The 19,535-nt window shown below is 41.4% G+C and overlaps 1 long non-coding RNA gene across 1 annotated transcript in view; it reads right to left on the bottom strand.

Annotated features, from left to right (window-relative positions):
* LOC115893205 overlaps positions 1-19,535 on the bottom strand; it is a 98,890-nt gene that overhangs the window by 13,898 nt on the left and 65,457 nt on the right. The gene's annotated exons all lie outside the window — the stretch shown is intronic.

Below are 19,535 nucleotides of genomic sequence, written 5' to 3'. Positions count from 1 at the left end.
TCATTGATCTTTTATATTGTTTTCTTCATTTCAATTTCATTTGCTTCTGCTCTGATCTTTATTATTTTTTTCTACTAACTTGGGTTTGGTTTGCTCTTGCTTTTCTAGTTATTTAAGATGCACTATTAGGTTGTTTTTTTGAAGTTTTTCTTCTTTTTTGATGTGGTCACTGATAGCCATAAACTTCCCTATTAGTACTGCTTTCACTGTATTCCTCAGGTTTTGGTATATTGTGTTTCTATTTTCATTTGTTTCAAGAAAGTTTAAATTTTCTTTCTTAATTTCTTCATTGAACTACTGGTTATTCAGGAACATATCATTTAATTTCCAAGCATTTGTATAGTTTCCAAAATTCCACGTTACTGATTTCTAGTTTTAGTCCATTGTGGTCCGAGAAGATACTTGATATGATTTCAATTTTTTTTTTTTTTTTTTTTTTTTTTTGAGACGCAGTCTCGCTCTGTCACCCAGGCTGGAGTGCAGCGGCGTGATCTCGATTCGATGCAACTTCCGCCTCCCAGGTTCAAGCAATTCTCCTGCCTCAGTCTCCTGAGTAGCTGGGATTACAGGTACCTGCCACTGCACCCAGCTAATTTTTCTTGTATTTTTAGTAGAGATGGGGTTTCACCATGTTGGCCAGACTGGTCTCAAACTCCTCACTCAGGTGATCCACTCACTTCAGCCTCCTAAAATACTAGGATTACAGGCATGAGCTACCATGCCTGGCCTGATTTTAATTAAAAACATTTTTTTTGAAGACTTGTTTTGTGGCCTAGCATATGGTCTATCCTCAAGAATGATCCATGTGCTGAGGAGAAGATTGTGTATTCTGCAGCTACTGAATGAAATGTTCTGTAAATATCAATTAAGTCTATTTGGTTTATAGTGTAGATTAAATTGGATGTTTATTGATTTTCTGTCTGGACGATCTGTCCAATGCTGAAAGTGTGGTGCTGGAGTCTCCAGTTATTATTGTATTGGGGTCTAACTCTCTCTTTAGTTCTAATAACATTTGCTTTTCTTATCTGGGTACTCCAGTGTTGGGTGCATATACAATTATAATTGTTATATCCTCTTGCTGTGTTGACTTCTTCATCATATAATAATCTTTGTCTCTTTTTATATTTTTCTCTTGAAACCTATTTTGTCTGATAGAAATATAGCAACTCCTACTCTTTTTTGGTTTCCATTTGTGTGGAATATCTTTTTCCATCCCTTTATTTTAGGCATATGTATGTATTTATAGGTGAAGAGTGTTTCTTGTAGGCAACAGATTGTTGGGTCTTGTTTTCTCACTTTTTTTTTAAGTTTTTTTTTTCTTTATAGAGACAGAGTCTTACTGTGTTGCGCAGGCTGGTATCAAACTCCTGGGCTCAAGCGATCCTCTTTCCTTGGCCTCCCAAAGTGCTGGGATTACAGGCACGAGCCACCATGCCTGGCTGGGTTTTGTATTTTAAATCCGTTTAACCACTATATTTCTTTTGATTAGAGAATTTAGTCCAGTTACATTCAATGTTATTATTGATAAGTAAGGACTTACTGCTGCCATATTGTTATTTGTTTTCGGATTATTTTGTTGTCTGTCCTCCCCTCCCTCTCCTTGCTTCCTTCTTCCCTCCCTTCCTCCCACTCCTTCCTTCCCTCTTTCCCTCCTTCATTCCTTCCTTATTCTTTTTTATGAAGGTGATTTTCTATGGTGGTATGTTTTAATTTCTTCCTTTTCATTTTTTGCGTACCTGTTGTAGGCTTTTCGATTTGAAGTTATCATGAGGTTTGCAAATAACGTCTTATAACCCATTATTTAAAAATGATGACAACTTAACACTAATTGCAAAAACAAAGTAGAGAAAGTTAATAAAAACTCCACACTACATTGCCCCCACTTTTTTTTTTTTTTTTTTTTTTTTTTTTTGAGAAGGAGTCTTGCTCTGTCTCCCAGACTGGAGTGCAGTGGCCGGATCTCAGCTCACTGCAAGCTCCACCTCCGGGGTTTAGGCCATTCTCCTGCCTCAGCCTCTCGAGTAGCTGGGACTACAGGCGCCGCCACCTCGCCCAGCTAATTTTTTGTATTTTTTAGTAGAGACGGGGTTTCACCATGTTAGCCAGGATGGTCTCGATCTCCTGACCTCGTGATCCGCCCGTCTCGGCCTCCTAAAGTGCTGGGATTACAGGCTTGAGCCACCGCGCCGGGCCACCCCCCCTTTTTAACATTTTATTGTTTCTAGTTATGTCTTATTCTACTCTCTATGTCTTGAAAAGTTGTAGTTATTATTTTTGATAGATTCACCTTTTAGACTTTCTGCTCAAGATATGAGTAGTTTACACACCACTATTATTGTGTCATGATATTCTGTGCTCGTCTGTGTACTTAATATTACCAGAGAGTTTTATACCTTCAGATAATTTCTTTTTCTTTTTTTTTTTTTTTGGAGACAGAGTCTCACTCTGTTGCCTGGGCTGGAGGGCAGTGGTACAATCTCGGCTCACTACAATCTCTGCCTCCCAGGTTCAAGTGATTCTCCTGCCTCAGCCTCCCAAGTAGCTGGGATTACAGGCATGCACTGCCATGCTTGGCTATTTTTTTTTTTTTTTTTTTTTTTGTATTTTCAGTAGAGACAGGATTTCGCCATGTTGGCCAGGCTGGTCTTGAACTTCCGACCTCAGGTCATCTGCCCGCCTTGGCCTCCCAAAGTGCTGGGATTACAGGGTTGAGTCACTGCACCTGGCCCCTTCAGAAAATTTCTTATTGCTCCTCAACATCATTTTCTTTCAAATTGCAGAACTCCCTTTAGCATTTCTTGTAGGAGAAGTCAAGTGTTGATGAAGTCCCTCAACTCTTGTTTGGTTGGGAATCTTTATTTCTCCTTCATCTTTGAAGGATATTTTCCCTGGATATATTATTCTAGGATAAAATTTTTTTTTTTCCTTCAGCACTTTAAATATGTCATGCCACTTTCACCTGGCCTGTAAGGTTTCCACTGAGAAGTCTGCTGCCAGACATGTTGGACCTCCATTGTATGTTATTTATTTCTTTTCTCTTGCTGCTTTTAGGATCCTTTCTTTATCTTTGACCTTTGGGAGTTTGATTATTAAATACCTTCAGTTAGTCTTCTTTGGGCTATCTGCTTGGTGTTTTATAATCTTCTTGTACTTGACTATGAATATCTTTCTCTAGGTTTGGAAAGTTCCCTGTTATTATCCCTTTGAATAAACTTTCTACCCTTAACTTCCTATTTAAGGCCAATAACTCTTAGATTTGTCCTTTTGAGACTATTTTCTAGATGTTGCAGGCATGCTTCGTTCTCTTCTCTTTTGTCTCCTCTCTGTAGTTTCAAACGGTCTGTCTTCAAGCTTACTCATTCTTTCTTCCGCTTGATCAGTTCTGTTGACTGTGATGCAGTCTTCAGCATATCAACTGAGTTTTTCAGCTCCAAAATTTCTGCTTACTTTTTAAAAATTATTTCAATCTCTTTGTTAAATTTATATGATAGGATTCTGAATTTCCTCCTCTGTGTTATCCTGAATTTCATTGAGCTTCCTCAAAACTGCTATTTTGAATTCTCTGTCTGAAAGGTCACATATCTGTCACTCCAGGATTGGTCATTGGTGCCTTATTTCGCTTGTTTGGTGAGGTGATGTTTTCCTAGATGGTCCTGAGGCTTGTGAATGTTTGTTGATGTCTGAGCATTGAAAAGTTAGGTTTTTATTATAGTCTTTGCAGTCTGAGCTTACTTGTATCTGTCCTTCTTGGGAAGGTTTTCCAGGTATTCAAAGGGAATTGAGTGTTGTGATCTATGATTTGGTCACTACAGTCATATCTGCATTAGGGGGCACCCCAAGCCCGGTACCACTGTGACTCTTACAGACTCATAGAGGTACAGCCTTGGTGGTCTTGGGTAAGATCCGAGAGAATTCTCTGGATTACCAGGCAGAGATTCTTGTTCCCTTCCTTTACTTTCCCCCAAACAAACGGAGTCTCTCTGTGCTGAGCTGCCTAAAGCTGGGGAAGGGGTGATACAGGTACCACTGTGGCCACCACCACTGTGACCATGCTTGGTCAGACCCAAAGCCAGCACAGCACTGGGTCTTGCTGAAGGCCCTTGGTAAATACCATTTAGCTGCTGCCAATGTTCACTCAAGGCCCAAAGGCTCTTCAGTCAGAATCCAGACAGGCTTGTGTCTTTCCCTTCAGGGCAGCAAGCTCTATCCTTCCCCTCCTGTCCCCAACCCAGGGCAGATCCAGAAATATCATCTGAAAGCCAGGGCTTGGAGTTGGGAACATTAGGAATCTACTGGGTGCTCTATTCTACTGTGACTGAGCTGGCACCAATGCCGCAAGACAAAGTCCTTCCCACTCTTCCCTCTCCACTCCTCAAGCAGAAGGAGTCTTTTCAGGTGGCCACCACTATCTGGCTACTGCAGATGTCAACAAACTCTTTTAAAATGTAAATATACTTCAGAAGAATTAATCCTCATCATGCCTTATTGTGAATTCCTATAATCTGACAATGAGATCAACAGTTAGTTGAGAAGCTTCCACTGGGGCAGGGAGAGTATAAAGAAATCTGGGGTGAGGAAAGGGGAGCACAGTAGTGAGTGTTAGCGCTTTGGGGGTGGAGCCCGGAAGAAGAAGGAAAGAGGTGGGAGACTACTGGCTTTTCTTTTCTTTTTTTGAGACAGGGTCTCGCTCTGTCACCCAGATTGGAGTGCAGTGGCATGATCAGCTCACTGTAACCTTCAACTCCTGGGCTCAGGCAATCCTCTCACCTCAGACTCCCAAGGAGCTGGGATTACGGGCATGCACTGCCATGCCTGGTTAATTAAAAAAATTTTTTTTGTAGAGACAGTGTCTTACTATGTTGCCCAGGCTGGTCTTGAACTCCTGACCTCAAGCAATCATTCTGCCTGGCCTTCCAAAATGCTGGGATTACAGGTGTGAACCATGGTTCCCAGCCAGAGTTTAAAATTGGATATGACAGTTGGACTGGTGGGTTAGGATTCCAGTTCTCCCCACTGAGGCCAGGCTCCATAATCTGAGCACATCTGGTTCATCTTCTCCAGATCAATTTGGTGACTCCCTACTCAGTCTCCATTTCAGAAGTAGGGACAGAAGGAGGAATCTGAAAGCAGAGGAGCAGAAAATATGCCTTCAATACCTCTTTTACTATCAAATATGGTAGATTCTAAGGGACACGTTAAAGGTCTATCATGTATGATTAAAGACCAAAAAGAGTGGAAATGACTAGCAGGGTTTACACTTCACTTTCTGCAAGTGAGCAGTGATCCAACAAAGATGGTGAGGTAGGGTGGAGTGGGTGAGGGTGATACGGAGATTCAGTATAGGCCCAACCCAGCAGACTTAGTGGGGGTGAGGCAAGGGAATAGTAGTGAGGATAGTATTGGAGTTACTGTGCACAGTCCAAGCTGGAATAAAATTTTAGTACACCTAAGAATTTTGGGTAAAATGGTGCAATGGAGAGAATATCCTGGAGAAGTTGTGTTGAGTTTGGGGGTATAAGTGGGACATCAGGTAAGGAGGCTGCTGCAGTGGCTCAGCAGCCAGCCTGAGATCTTGGAGATAATGAACAAAGAGGCCAGGTTGGCATGTTATCAGACAGCTTGGTGGATCTGGGGAGAGACGTTTTTGTCTCAAGAAGGATTTTCAGAATTTATATCCGGACTTGTGCTATTTGAGATCTCCTGAGTTTGGTTCAACAGAGCTTTCTGTAAAGCAACCTTAGCAACCCTGATGTCAGGTGACAGGGGAGGTGGCTGTGATCTCTGGATAGCCAGGCAGAGTGGAATTCCTGTGAGAACCCCTGACAAGTACTCTCCTATGTCCTTTGCTTCACTGCCCTGAGGAAGGATCAAAGCTGATCCATGCCAACTCTGTCAATGGGCTTACTCTGACTTGCTGGCTTATTTGTTGTTGACAGCTTCCAGGTGTATATTTTCTTAGAGATGGATTCCACGGAAGAAAAATGCTATTCTTGTTGCCTAGGCGTTAGTTTAATAAGTAAACAAGTTACAAAATACTAAAGTAGAACACGAAGGTCTTTCCAGGCTTCCCACTGGGCTGATCAGGAACTGCTTGTCTACCACTTTCCACACTAAAAAAGACACAACAACTGTACTATAGACAGGATGTATTTTATCCTTTTTATCTTAATAAATGTTTTAAAGCTTGTTCTTATCCATTAGGACCTCAGCACTGTATACCTATAGGGAGCCTCTCATTTAATTTGCAGAATAAACAATATCATTTCCATTTCAAATCTATAAAAATAAGAGTCCATGAGATTAAAGAAATTGTTCTGCATCACATAATAAGGTATTAAAAGTGGGTCCCTAGCCAGGCATGTTGGCAGGCACCTGTAATCCCAGCTACTCAGAAGGCTGAGGCAGGAGAGTCGCTTGAACCTGGGAGGCAGAGGTTGCAGTGAGCTGAGATGGCGTCACTGCACTCCAGCCTGGGCGACAGAGCGAGACTCCGTCTCAAAAAAAAAACAAAAACAACAACAACAACAACAACAAAAAAAAACAAAAACCAAAACCAACCAAACAAAGAAAAACTGGGTCCCTAACTCATAATTAAGTATCTACCCAAGTGTCTATCTTCCAAGAGAACACATAGTCTTGGAGTCTCAATTTCTACTGATCAGAACCATTAACCCTGCAACCTGTAACCCTGCAACCTGGTTAGGCTACCAGGTTGGGCAGATTTCCATAGGACCTGGCCCCCTAAAGAGTAAAAATCCCTCAACTGCTCCTTACCCCCTAACTTCAAAAGGATCCAAAGGATTTACCATAGGCCTGAGATAAAGGCTTGATTGTCTTTCCAGGATTTCAAACTTGTTCTTTGGGGATGGCCCAACCCCAGTTGTTCAATTTTGCAGCCAGAAGCATGGATTGATTAATCATCAGTATATGGGTTCCTCATCTATACTATCTGAAGTTTCTTGGCTGACTTTTAATTTATATCATAAAATAGTAGTCTATTTAACATTTTTGCTACAAAAACATTTTTCTATGTATATTTCAAATTCTGAAGAAAAAGTCTTACTGATTAATATAAATTTGAGTTTCTTATAATTTCAGGAAGCACTATACACAAGGAAAAAGAGAAAATCAATTAAGGGGCTAGTTATAAATACTATTTGACACAGATTGGGACTGAGTGAGTTTTCTAACTGGATGGATAGCAGGTGCAAAATTGTGATGCTATGATTTCTTGTCACTGAAAAGTGCTTCACTTGGGGCAGCAGAAGGAAATGAGATGCCTATGAGAATAGAGTTGAGTTATGAAAAGAGAGGAGAGTCCCTGGATGCCTATCAACCAGGTGAAGGTGGAGTAAGAGCTATAGCTATCATTTCAAAAAGTTTTTAAAAATACACAGTTTTCTGGCCCAGTGCAGTGGTTAACACCTGTAATCCCAACAATTTGGGAGGCCAAGGTGGGAGGATCACTTGGGGCCAGGAGTTCAAGACCAGCTGGGGCAACATAGTGAGACCCTGTCTCTACAAAAATAAAAATAAAAAATTAGCCAGGCATGGTGGTGCACACCTGCAGTCCCAGCTACTCAGGAGGCTGAGGTGGGAAGATTGCTTGAGCCCAGGAGTTCCAGTCTGCAGTGAGCTGTGATCACACCACTGCACTCCAGCCAGGCTGACAGAGTAAGACCATGTCTCTAAATAAATAGATAGATAGATAGATAGATAGATAGATAGATAGATAGATATAATGTTCTTTTCTTTCTCCCCCCCCCCCCCACCAAGATGGTGTCTTGCTCTGTCGCCCACAGCTGGAGTGCAATGGTGCGATCTCGGCTCACTGCAACCTCCGCCTCCCGGTTGCAAGCAATTCTTCTGCCTCAGCCTCCTGACTAGCTGGGATTCAGGCGTATGCCACCATGCCAGGCTAATTTTTGTATTTTTAGTAGAGACTGGGTTTTACCATGTTGGCCAGGCTGAGTCTCAAACTCCTGACCTCGTGATCTGCCCGCCTCGGCTTACCAAATTGCTGGGATTACAGGCGTGAGCCACCGTGCCCAGCCTAGTTTTCTTACTACAAAAGGAATACTTATTGTCCAAATTGAAAATACAACTAAAGAGAGACGGGAAGAAAATTAAAAACACCTGAATTCCACCACTGATTACTAATTTCTGCACTGGCTTTCCATCTTCTTGAGAGTTAACAACTAAATTAAGAGGGGAATGGGATTACCCCTGAAAATACCTTAAATCATTCAGTTTGGAATAGAACCTTGGAGCATGTAGAAAACCCAACACATGTGCATGACATAAGCTTTGTTAGTTGAGCAACTAATGAAGTAGTTGTATTTATAAGCCATGCTATTTAAATGTATATGAACAAATAAAAATAAAAGGACCTGTTAACAATAGAATCACACTTAGCATGACAAGATACTCAACCTATGAAGAGCACACAGGACCAGAAATAGATCAAATTCACATCAGCTCTTTCAGATTTATTTTGGGTTAGGTCCAAGTTAATTGAAAAGATCAGATCCTATTGCCTTGGGAGGCCAAGGTGGGAGGACTGCTTGAGACCAAGAGTTCGAGACCAGCCTGGGCAACATAGCAAGACCCCCGTGTCTGCAAAAATAAAAACAAATTAGCCAGGTGTGGTGGGCCAGTAGGTAGTCCCACCTACTCAGGAGGCTGAGGTGGGAGGATGGCTTGAACCCAGGAATTTGAGGCTGTAGTGAGCTGTGATCATGCCACTGCACTTTAGCCTGAGTGACAGAGAGAGATATTGTCTCTTAAAGAGAGAGAGAAAGAGAGAGAGAGAGAGAGAGAGAGAAGAAAGAAGAAAGGTCAGGCAGAAATCACAACACCATTTAAAATGTTCTCTTTTGCACTCCCCTTCTTCCTCTTTCTCTCCCTTTTTTCTTTCCTTTATTCTTTCTCATTTGCCCTCCACCCTTCCCAAATTTAGGTGAACCCTAGTTAAGCTAAATGCAAAATGCTGTGATGCTACTGTATTACCACTTTTAAATCTAGCCTTCAATAACTTTTAAAGTTACAGAAATACACAGTACTAATGAAAACAACAAATAGTACAGAAAGTATAAAAATAAAAAGTCAAAATCTCCTTTTCCCATTCTTTTGTCTTACTCCTCAGCATTCTTCCCATTTCTAGAGATGGAGGCAAGATCTAGAGTTGGGGTGGGGGGTAAAATCAGGGGGAGTTTCTTTTTGTACTTTTATACAAACTGTGTTCTTTGTGACTGTGTGTGTATTTTTATATCATGTTAGTGAGATTTAGAGAGCAAGGTGAAGTTAAATGCATGCAGTCAATCCACCACCTTGAACCAGAAACCCTTTAAGAGCTTTTTTTTTTTTTGAGATGGAATCTTGCTGTGTCGCCCAGGCTGGAGTGCAATGGCATGATTTCGGCTCACTGAAAGCTCTGCCTCCCGGGTTCACGCCATTCTCCTGCCTCAGCCTCCCGAGTAGCTGGGACTACAGGCATCCGCCACCATGCCTGGCTAACTTTTTGTATTTTTAGTAGAGACGGGGTTTCACCGTGTTAGCCAGGACGGTCTCGATCTCCTGACCTCATGATCTGCCTGCCTCGGCCTCCCAAAGTGCTGGGATTACAGGCGTGAGCCACCGCACCCGGCCTTAAGAGCTTTTAAAACCATATGCATATACTCATACATGTATTTATTTTACTGAAATGGAATCATCAAGTACATATGTGTTGGTCACCTGTGTTTGTCCTTAATATATTTTAGACACCTTATCCATTAATAAATATGTATCTATAACATTATTTTAAATATGAAAAATATTATATGGATGTATTTAATTAAACTCTTATTGTTGGACACTTAGGTTCGCTATTTTTTTATGATAAACCCAGTTTAGATGATCTGCCTAGTAGTTTAATCTTTGCACACATGCTTAATAACTTCCTAAAGATAGAGTTATAAATTTGACACTGGTCACTGAACAAAATGTGCATTTTTAAGGCTTCTGAATATAGTGGACACTTGTGTTTCTTACATTTTAGCTGTGCAGTCTCAAATCTACCAATGAATTTAACTTCTTTTCAAGGGTGGGACGCTACTTCAGACTGCTTTCATGTCAAGATCTGCCTCATCTTCCAAAGTGGGAGTTCCCAGCATCAGGCTTGTGGGGGTGGAAGCTTAATCCGCCTCCTTCCAAAAACCGAAGTGAGTCACTACCAACTTTGTTTTTCCACCCTTGACTGGGTCCATACACATCCCTGCCTTTATTTTAAGGAGGTAGAATCCAGCCTAAAGTCTCCATTCATGTGGAATTGAGAAAGGGCATCTGTTCTGGGTCATTCTTACTTCCAGACTAGAATTTGTCTCAGCTCTTAAGACACAGCTATCTTAAGATAAGTTCTTAAGAGCTAACTTAAGAAATTTTAAAGTTTTACAGAAGTGGGTAAAATCTCTGCAAGTCTTTGAAGAGTATTAGCAATGAAAATGGTTGTTATTTTTTCAAAAAATAATAACATGAACTTGGAATGGATAGTTATTTTGGCCAGAAGATTAACATGGACTCTCTGACACCTGGGCAGATTCTCCATCTGATCTGTGCTCCTTCCCATTTGAACACTGGATACCTTTGAGAAACATTCTTGGAGCATGTAGAAAAGCCAGTACATGGGCGTGGACATACACATACCCCACCCTTACACTCTTCTTTTTGTTTCTTTTGCTATTGCTACTATCATACCACCACCACTGAAATCTAGCAATGGTTTTAAAATGTGTAATGTGGTCATTTTTGCTGGTCAGAGTACTTTCTAGGCTAAAAAGCAAAGGAAATATAAAGACAAATTTTCAACCACCTGCAGTGGTATATGCTGCTTTAAAGTTTATAAAGCAAGGCCGGGTGCTGTGGCTCATGCCTGTAATCCTAGCACTTTGGGAAGCCGAGGTGGGTGGATCACTTGAGCTCAGGAGTTTGAGACCAGCATGGGCAACATGGCAAAACCCTGTCTCTACAAAGAAAACAAAAATTAGCCAGGTGTGGTGGTGCCAGCTATTCGGGAGGCTGAGGTGAGAGTATCACTTAAGCCCAGGAGGTCAAGGCTGCAGTGAACCGTGTTCACTGCAAAGCGAGACCCTGTCTCATAAACAAACAAACAAAAACATTTATAAAGCCCCTTCACATATCCTGCAGGTGCTGTGCCCAGGGAACTCATTCTACTAAAATTGCTCTTAGTCTAAAGGGGAAGCAATGAGATGAGCTGATTACTCTCTGGGGTTAGGGAATCTATGTTTCTTGTTATGAAGCCCGGATAGTCTGCTATTAGAATGATGGACTGTTTGACTAGACCTACCTGACAGAGTAGAGGAAATATTTCTGATTTTCTCCTCTCCAGGAAGTAAGAATGATATAGAACAGATATCCTCCTGGGGAGAAGGAGACACACATTGTCACAAAAATCTAGGACAAAATGTTTCAGTAAAACTAGCTCCCACAGTAAGTTATCTTACATTCAGCCAATTAGGGATTAATTTTCTTTTTTTTTTTTTTTTTTTTGAGACGGAGTCTTGCCCTGCCGTCCGGGCTGGAGTGCAGTGGCCAGATCTCAGCTCACTGCAAGCTCCGCCTCCCGGGTTTACGCCATTCTCCTGCCTCAGCCTCCCGAGTAGCTGGGACTACAGGCGCCCGCCTCGTCGCCCGGCTAGTTTTTTGTATTTTTAGTAGAGACGGGGTTTCACCGCATTAGCCAGGATGGTCTCGATCTCCTGACCTCGTGATCCGCCCGTCTCGGCCTCCCAAAATGCTGGGATTACAGGCTTGAGCCACCGCGCCCGGCCTAATTTTCAAAAGATTCCAGATAAGCACGGGTAATTTGAACTTTGTAAAACATTGTTACAAACTCTTCAACGGTCCCTTCCAGAGAGCTCTGTCTGCCCTTGAGTAGCTAGAAGCACGGCTTTGCTCAAGTCAAGAGCTGCTATCATGGATGCAGCTGGAAACCATCATTCTTAGCAAACTATCACAAGAAGAGAAAACCAAACACCGCATGTTCTCACTCATAGGTGGGAACTGAACAATGAGATCACTTGGACTCGGGAAGGGGAACATCACACACTGGGGTCTATCATGGGGAGGGGGGAGGGGGGAGGGGGGAGGAGGGAGGGATTGCATTGGGGAGTTATACATGATATAAATGATGAATTGATGGGTGCTGACGAGTTGATGGGTGCAGCACACCAACATGGCATAAGTATACATATGTAACAAACCTGCACGTTATGCACATGTACCCTAGAACTTAAAGTATAATAATAAAAAAAAAAAAAAAAAAAAAAGAGCTGCTATCAGGACAGAAACATCTACTGCCGTCTAGAAGAGTAAAAAGTAGAGAAAATACTAGAAGTTCCACTGTAAAGTGGCCAGGTTTTTAATGATTAAGGTACCAATAATAAGGAATATAACATGGTTCTTAATTAAGGAATATAACCAGACTGGGTTTCAAATTGTTTTTTTAGGGACTTGGACATAGATTCCTTTAAAAGCCTTATATTTAGTGGTTAGGTACCAGGTTCATCCTTAAAATCTACTAAAACTATATTGACTCTGAAATGGCACTTTCAATTTCCTTAAGATTCCCTCCTCATCCTACTCCCAGTGGAAACGTTCAATTTATTAGATAATTGGAAAATTGAGACTTGAGGCCTACTGAACCAAGGGGGAGTGAGTGGTGGGTAAAGGTGGGACCTTCTGGGTTTAGTAGCACTCAAATTAGCATAAGAATGTGGTACTTCTGGGAGATGACCCAGAAAATATGGCCATCAAAAGCAACAATGTTCATATGTCTGAGTCCTAAGTATTAAATCTATGGGTTAGTGACTGAAGGACTTAGGTTTCTTTCTAATTAAGTTAAATTCCATTAGATAAGATTGATAACTTGGACAAAATTTGCTTTTAAGATTTCGATGAAAGGGACTCTTGTACTACTGTTGCTCCTTATCCCATTCTGTCATCAGAACTTGTGCTGGGCATATAGCCAGTCTCTAGAAATACTTGCTTCATAAATTGAATATGAAGATTAACTAAGATGACTGGCACACCTTGGTGTAATGGGTCTTTGCAAAGATGAATTCTTCAAGGTGATGACAAGAGGTTTGTCTAAGATTTGAGAAGCACAGTGAGTGTGCCAATGGATTATTAATGAGCACTCACACTTTTAAAAGTAGAGAGTCAATCCACAGCAAAAACTTCAGCACTAATGAGATATAAGGACTTTGGGCATATTACCTAACCTCAATGTCGTTATCTATAAAATGTAAATAATAATAGCAACAACCGTCATATAGGGTTATTATGAGGATTAAATGAGACAATGCACATGGAGTAATTAGAAGAGTGCCTGGCAAGTAGGAATTAGAGGAATGACTATGCAGATGCATTTATCCAGATAAGCAGACCTCTAGGTAACTCCGAAAAAAATAGAAGGTCCTAGACATAAAGGGGCCATGGGATCCCTACAATGTATATGAATCTTAGCTGAATCATTGTGAACTAGATAAGGACCAGCTAAGATACCTGCCCCATTCCAGAAGGCTTGGCACTGTGTAAGATCCTGCTACTGTGTGGTGTGAGTCAAAAATATATCCTAAAATGACTTTTCCTAACAGCCCAGAGATATGTGGCCATGGAACAGAAAGTGGGCTGAATAATAAAAAAGTCATATTTCACAACCTATTTCGGCTATTATTATTAGGGAACCAAATGATATATCCAAATATCAAAGGAGAGAGCGGGGATAAGGCACAAAGGGGTTGAGAAGAATCTTGCTTTAGATACATTTTACTGTTCCAGTAGCCATGCCATAATTTCTAGAGGAGCCTGTGGGGAAAAATCTAATTGTGAGGAAGGTAGGGAACTTGTTTGACACCACTTGTGCATAACTTTTTTTTTTTTTTTGAGATGGAGTCTTGCTTGCTTTGTCACCCAGACTGGAGTGCAGTGGTGCGATCTCGGCTCACTGCAACCTCCGCTTCCCAGGTTCAGCTTCCCGAGTAGCTGTGATCACAGGTGTATGCCACCATGCCCAGCTAATTTTTGTGTGTGTGTGTATTTTAGTAGAGACAGGGTTTCACCATGTTGGCCAGGCTGCTCTCAAACTCCTGACTTCAGGTAATCCTGCCCACCTCACCTCCCAGAGTGCTGGGATTACAGGTGTGAACCACTACACCTGGCCTTGTATAACATCTTATATAAGACTGAGAAAACATCAATTGTTCCACATGAAAAAAATGCAGGAAGTAGTTGTGCCTGCAAGTGAGGAGATGTAGGGTTATGAGCTTGTTTAACCTCTTAGGAGAAACAACTTTTCCTCAACCTTTTAGAACAATGCCTTGTGCCGGGCGCGGTGGCTCAAGCCTGTAATCCCAGCACTTTGGGAGGCCGAGACGGGCGGATCACGAGGTCAGGAGATCGAGACCATCCTGGCTAACACGGTGAAACCCCGTCTCTACTAAAAAAATACAAAAAACTAGCCGGGCGAGGTGGCGGGCGCCTGTAGTCCCAGCTACTCGGGAGGCTGAGGCAGGAGAATGGCGTAAAGCCGGGAGGCGGAGCTTGCAGTGAGCTGAGATCCGGCCACTGTACTCCAGCCTGGGCGACAGAGCGAGACTCCGTCTCAAAAAAAAAAAAACAATGCCTTGTACTTGATCACACCATCTTAGATTATGTGGTAAAACTATATTTCTTTAAAAGAATTCTAATATTCACATTTTCCTACCAATTCTAATCCTGGTCTTCTTTTCATTTATTTGAAAGCAGATCTGGCCGGATGTGGTGGCTGATGCCTGTAATCTCAGCACTTTGGGAGGCTGAGGCAAGTGGATCATGAGGTCAGGAGATCGAGACCAGCCTGGCCAAAATGGTGAAACCCCCATCTCTACTAAAAATACAAAAATTAGCCAGGCATGGTGGCGTGTGCCTGTAATCCCAGCTACTTGGGAGGCTAAGGTGAGAGAATTGCTCGAACCCAGGAGGCAGAGGTTGCAGTGAGCCGAGATCACGCCACTGCACTCCAGCCTGGGTGACAGAGCGAGATTCTGTCTCATAAAAAAAAAAAAAGAAAGAAAAAGAAAGCCGACCAATTCTTGCTGTAACTTCTGAAAAAGAACACAGTGCTCTGGCAGCAACGATGATGACATTCTTCCAAGGGACAGGATAAGAAAGAGGCAAAACAGCTGCTGGAGGTGGATTTTTGGCATTAGGGAGGTAGGAAATGTGAAAAATCACTATCACAGAAGATCATACTTGAAAAGGAGTTAAGAAAAACTCACAATTTAGAGCTACCTGTTTGTGTTAGTCTGTTTTTATACTGCTATGAAGATACTACCTGAGACTGGGTAATTTATAAAGAAAAGAGATTTAATTGACTCACAGTTTCAAATGTCTGGGGAGGCCTTAGGAAACTTACAATCACGGTGGAAGGTGAAGGGGAAGCAGGCACCTTCTTCACAAGACAGCAGGAGGGAGTGAGAGAGAAGCAAAGCAGGAAGAGCCCCTTATAAAACCATCAGATCTATGAGAACTCACTCACTATCATAAGAACAGCATGGGGGAACCTCCCCCATGATCCAGTCACCTCTTACCAGGTCTCTCCCTCAACACCTGGGAATTACAATTCAAGATGAGAAGCCGGGCGTGCGCCTGTAATCCTAGCACTTTGGGAGGCCGAGGCAGGCAGACTGCCTGAGTTCAGGAGTTTGAGACCAGCCTGGGCAACATGGTGAAACCCTGTCTCTACTAAAATACAAACAACAACAACAAAAATTAGCCGGGTATGGCAGCATGTGCTTGTAGTCCCAGGTACTCGGGAGGCTGAGGCAGGAGAAGTGCTTGCATCCTGGAAGCAGAGGTTGCAGTGAGCCGAGATTGTGTCACTGCACTCCAGCCTGGCGACAGAGCGAGACTCTTATCTCAAAAAACAAAAACAAAAACAAAAACAAAAACAATTCAAGATGAGATTTGAGTGCGGACACAAAGCCTAACCATATCACTGTTTTACAGTGTAAACAGTCACCTAACTGTGTTAGATATGGCTTCTCAAATACATTTTCACTACCTTCTCTATATACTCCATCTCTACTCTACAGAATTATAGAAACTGGAAGGCTCAAAACTATATTTCCCACTTTTCACCATCCATAAAAGTCAATACTAGATTAACTGTAAATCTAAGTGAAACAATAACAGTTTCACAAGAAAACAGAAGAATACTCTTATGATTTTGGAGTCCACAAAGATTTCTTAAACTGGAGACACACAAAATAAATAAGCCATAAAGGAAAACATCTGATAAACTGAACTAATTATAAATTATGAATGTCTTCATCAAAATACATTATTAAAACAGTGAATAAAATAAGCCATAGAGTGGGCCGGGCGCGGTGGCTCTGTAATCCCAGCACTTTGGGAGGCCAAGGCGGGCGGATCACGAGGTCAGGAGATTGAGACCATCCTGGCTAACACGGTGAAACCCCGTCTCTACTGAAAATATAAAAAATTAGCTGGGCGTGGTGGCAGGCGCCTGTAGTCCCAGCTACTCGGGATGCTGAGGCAGGAGAATGATGTGAACCCAGGAGGTGGACTTTTCAGTGAGCAGAGATCACGCCACTGCACTCCAGCCTGGGTGACAGAGCAAGACTCCATCTGAAAAAAAAAAAAAAAAAAAAAAAAAAAAAAAAAAAAAAAAAAAAGCCATATAGTGGCAAAAGATATTCTCAATACATATACCCAACAAAGGACTCATGTCCAGAATAAAGGACTATAAAGAACAAGAAAAGGCAGACAAGCCCATAGAAAATCATACAAAATATATGAATAGGCATTTCATGGAAGAGGATACCCAAGTGACCAATAAACAATTAAAAAGGTATTTAATTTATTTGATATCAGAAAAATGAAAACAACAATGAGATTCAATACCCTGCATTAGTCTTTAAAGAGAATGGCTAAAATTTAAAAGATGGAAAAGACCATGAAGATGTGAAAAACTGTTGGGCAGATCTACTCAAGCTGAACCCCATGCATCAGAGAAATTAGACTTTTATATATCCAACTGAAATATACGTGTGTGTGTGTGTGTTCACCAACGTTCATAGTGGCACTAGTTGCAATAATCTCAAACTGGAAACAACCCAAATGTCCATCTGAGTTATATTCATACAATGGAATACTACACAGCAATGAAAATGAAGATACTATTACTATACACAACATGAATGAATCTCACAAATAGTTGAGTAGGAAAAACCAGTAATAAAATAATACACACTATATCATTCCATTTTGTCTAATGTTTAAAAATAGGCCAAATTGGTCTAGGGTATTAGAAGCCAAGATTACAGTCAATTTGAGGGAGGATAACACCTAGAAAAGATAATGAAGGGAGCTTCTGGTATAGTAGTAGTTTCTCCCTCCCAATCTGGGTGCTAGCTATATGTAGGTGTGTTTACTTTATGAAAATTCATCAAGCTCTCTGATTATAATTTGTACATTTTTCTGTCTGTATGCGATACTTCAAGAAAGATGGACTTATACTGAGTTAAAAACAAAGCTCAATAACTATAATTCTAGGCTGAGCTGCTAATAGGATTTGTTATACAATTTAAATTGTGCCAATCAGATATGATGACATGAAATTTGAAAGGTAAAAGGAAGAGAGAGGCTATTTCCCCTGCCTATTAGCCTTCCTTCCTTCCTTCCTTCCTTCCTTTTTCTCTTTTTACCTTCCTCTTCCCCTCCCTGCTTCCCTCTCTCTCTATTTATTTTTTGAGAAAGATTCTTGCTCTGTCCAGGCTGGAGTGCAGTGGCACAATCACAGCTCACTGCAGCTGAGACCTCCTGGGCTCAAGGATCCTTCCACCTCAGCGTCCCAAATGTTTGGGACTTCAGGCATGCACAAATATGTCTGGCTGCCTATTAGTTTTCACTGGTAGTTGTTGATGTACATGCAACATTAAATGTGATTTTTAGTGACCAGACTTTCTGTGCCTCTGTATTGCCACTAACTTCATCGGTGAGAAATGACTGTGATGTCAGCAGTGAACTCTGTAGCTTCCTGACCTCTAGATTGTAGCTGTATGGACTGAACTGCAAGCCCAAGAGCAGTCCTCTTAATGCTCTTACCATTAGAAGAGCTGGAAGAAGGCTTCTCCCTCAGCCTTCTTCCAGCCCTTCTAATGGTAAGAGCATATAATTTTTAAGCATATAATTCTTAGCATTCAGTACCTAGAGAAGTGTCTGTACTGAACCCCAACTGATATATCAGTTAATAACACAACTGATAGGTTATGTAGTAGGTTTATGGTTGGTTGTAAGAATCTTTGGGAAAGAAAATTACCATTGGCAATCCTACCACCTAGGATCATCATTATCATGGGAAAGTTCTGCTTCAGAGGCAACCTAAATCTATGTTGATGTCCTGAAAAGCCATTTACTTCAGAGGATATGCTGGTTTCTGCTGCCATTCAAAAATTATTCTTAAGGCATTCTTTGTTCTCCCTTCACTAGCTAAATAATGCCATGCTTTTAACTTTTCTTTATGTGTTCAGCAGCTTTTCCCTGTTGTGGATATTTGAAAAAAGTATTCATGTAAATACTGCCTATTCTGGTAGGATTAGCTGTCCCTTTCTTTTGGTTATACTCCCAAGTTTATACTTGCTTATCTAACCAAAGCCCTACATTGCTGACTCAAGTTTAGTTTATAGTCCAAGCCCAGTATCATGTTACTATTAGCCAAGATTTCCCATGGGTTGAGGCAGACTTGTAGAAGATGGAAAAATAAAACTTATTTGCCATAAGTAAGACTTTTTATCTGGCCTTCCAGTATAAAACATTCTCTAATATAACAGCTTATAAACAATGAGAATCAGAAGCCTAAAAAAATTAGTTAATAGCCAAAGAGAGACTGAATCATGGAATTGTACAGTTAGAATGGACCTTAGAAATAGTCTATATAGGCCAGATATAGTGGCTCATGCCTGTAATCCCAGCACTTTGGGAGGCCAAGGCAGGAGGATCTCTTGAGCCCCAGAGTTTGAGACCAGCCTGGCCAAATGGCGAGACCCCATCTCTACTAATTTTTTTTTAAAGTCTATATATACAACAGAACACCGAGCTCAGATATGTATGCAGGATTCCAGTCTGTACTGAATATTCTTCCAGTGTGAATACTCTTCCTACTCCTCAAGGTGTGTGGTCCTCAAACCAGCAGCATCAGCACTTACCTGGGCGCTTGTTAAAAAGCCAGAATCTCAGGCTCCAACACCCACTGAAGCAGAATCTGCATGATAACACCCCCATCCCTTCTTGATTTGTATGCATGTTGAAATTTGTGGAGCTAGAGACAAAAGCACCACAGGTGCATGTCTTACTATTTGAAGTCTCGCCTAATTATATTACATAGTAACCTGATCCCTTTTGGACAAGGCCTGTATTATTACAGGTCCTGGTCTAATAGAGTATTTGAATAGCCGGGTTAAAGAAAAAGAAAA

The sequence above is a fragment of the Rhinopithecus roxellana genome, chromosome 14 (assembly GCF_007565055.1).
Source record: "Rhinopithecus roxellana isolate Shanxi Qingling chromosome 14, ASM756505v1, whole genome shotgun sequence".
NCBI classification, from domain to species: Eukaryota; Metazoa; Chordata; class Mammalia; order Primates; family Cercopithecidae; genus Rhinopithecus; species Rhinopithecus roxellana.
The sequence above is the reverse complement of the archived record's forward strand: the minus strand, read 5'-3'. Positions and strand labels throughout refer to the sequence as shown.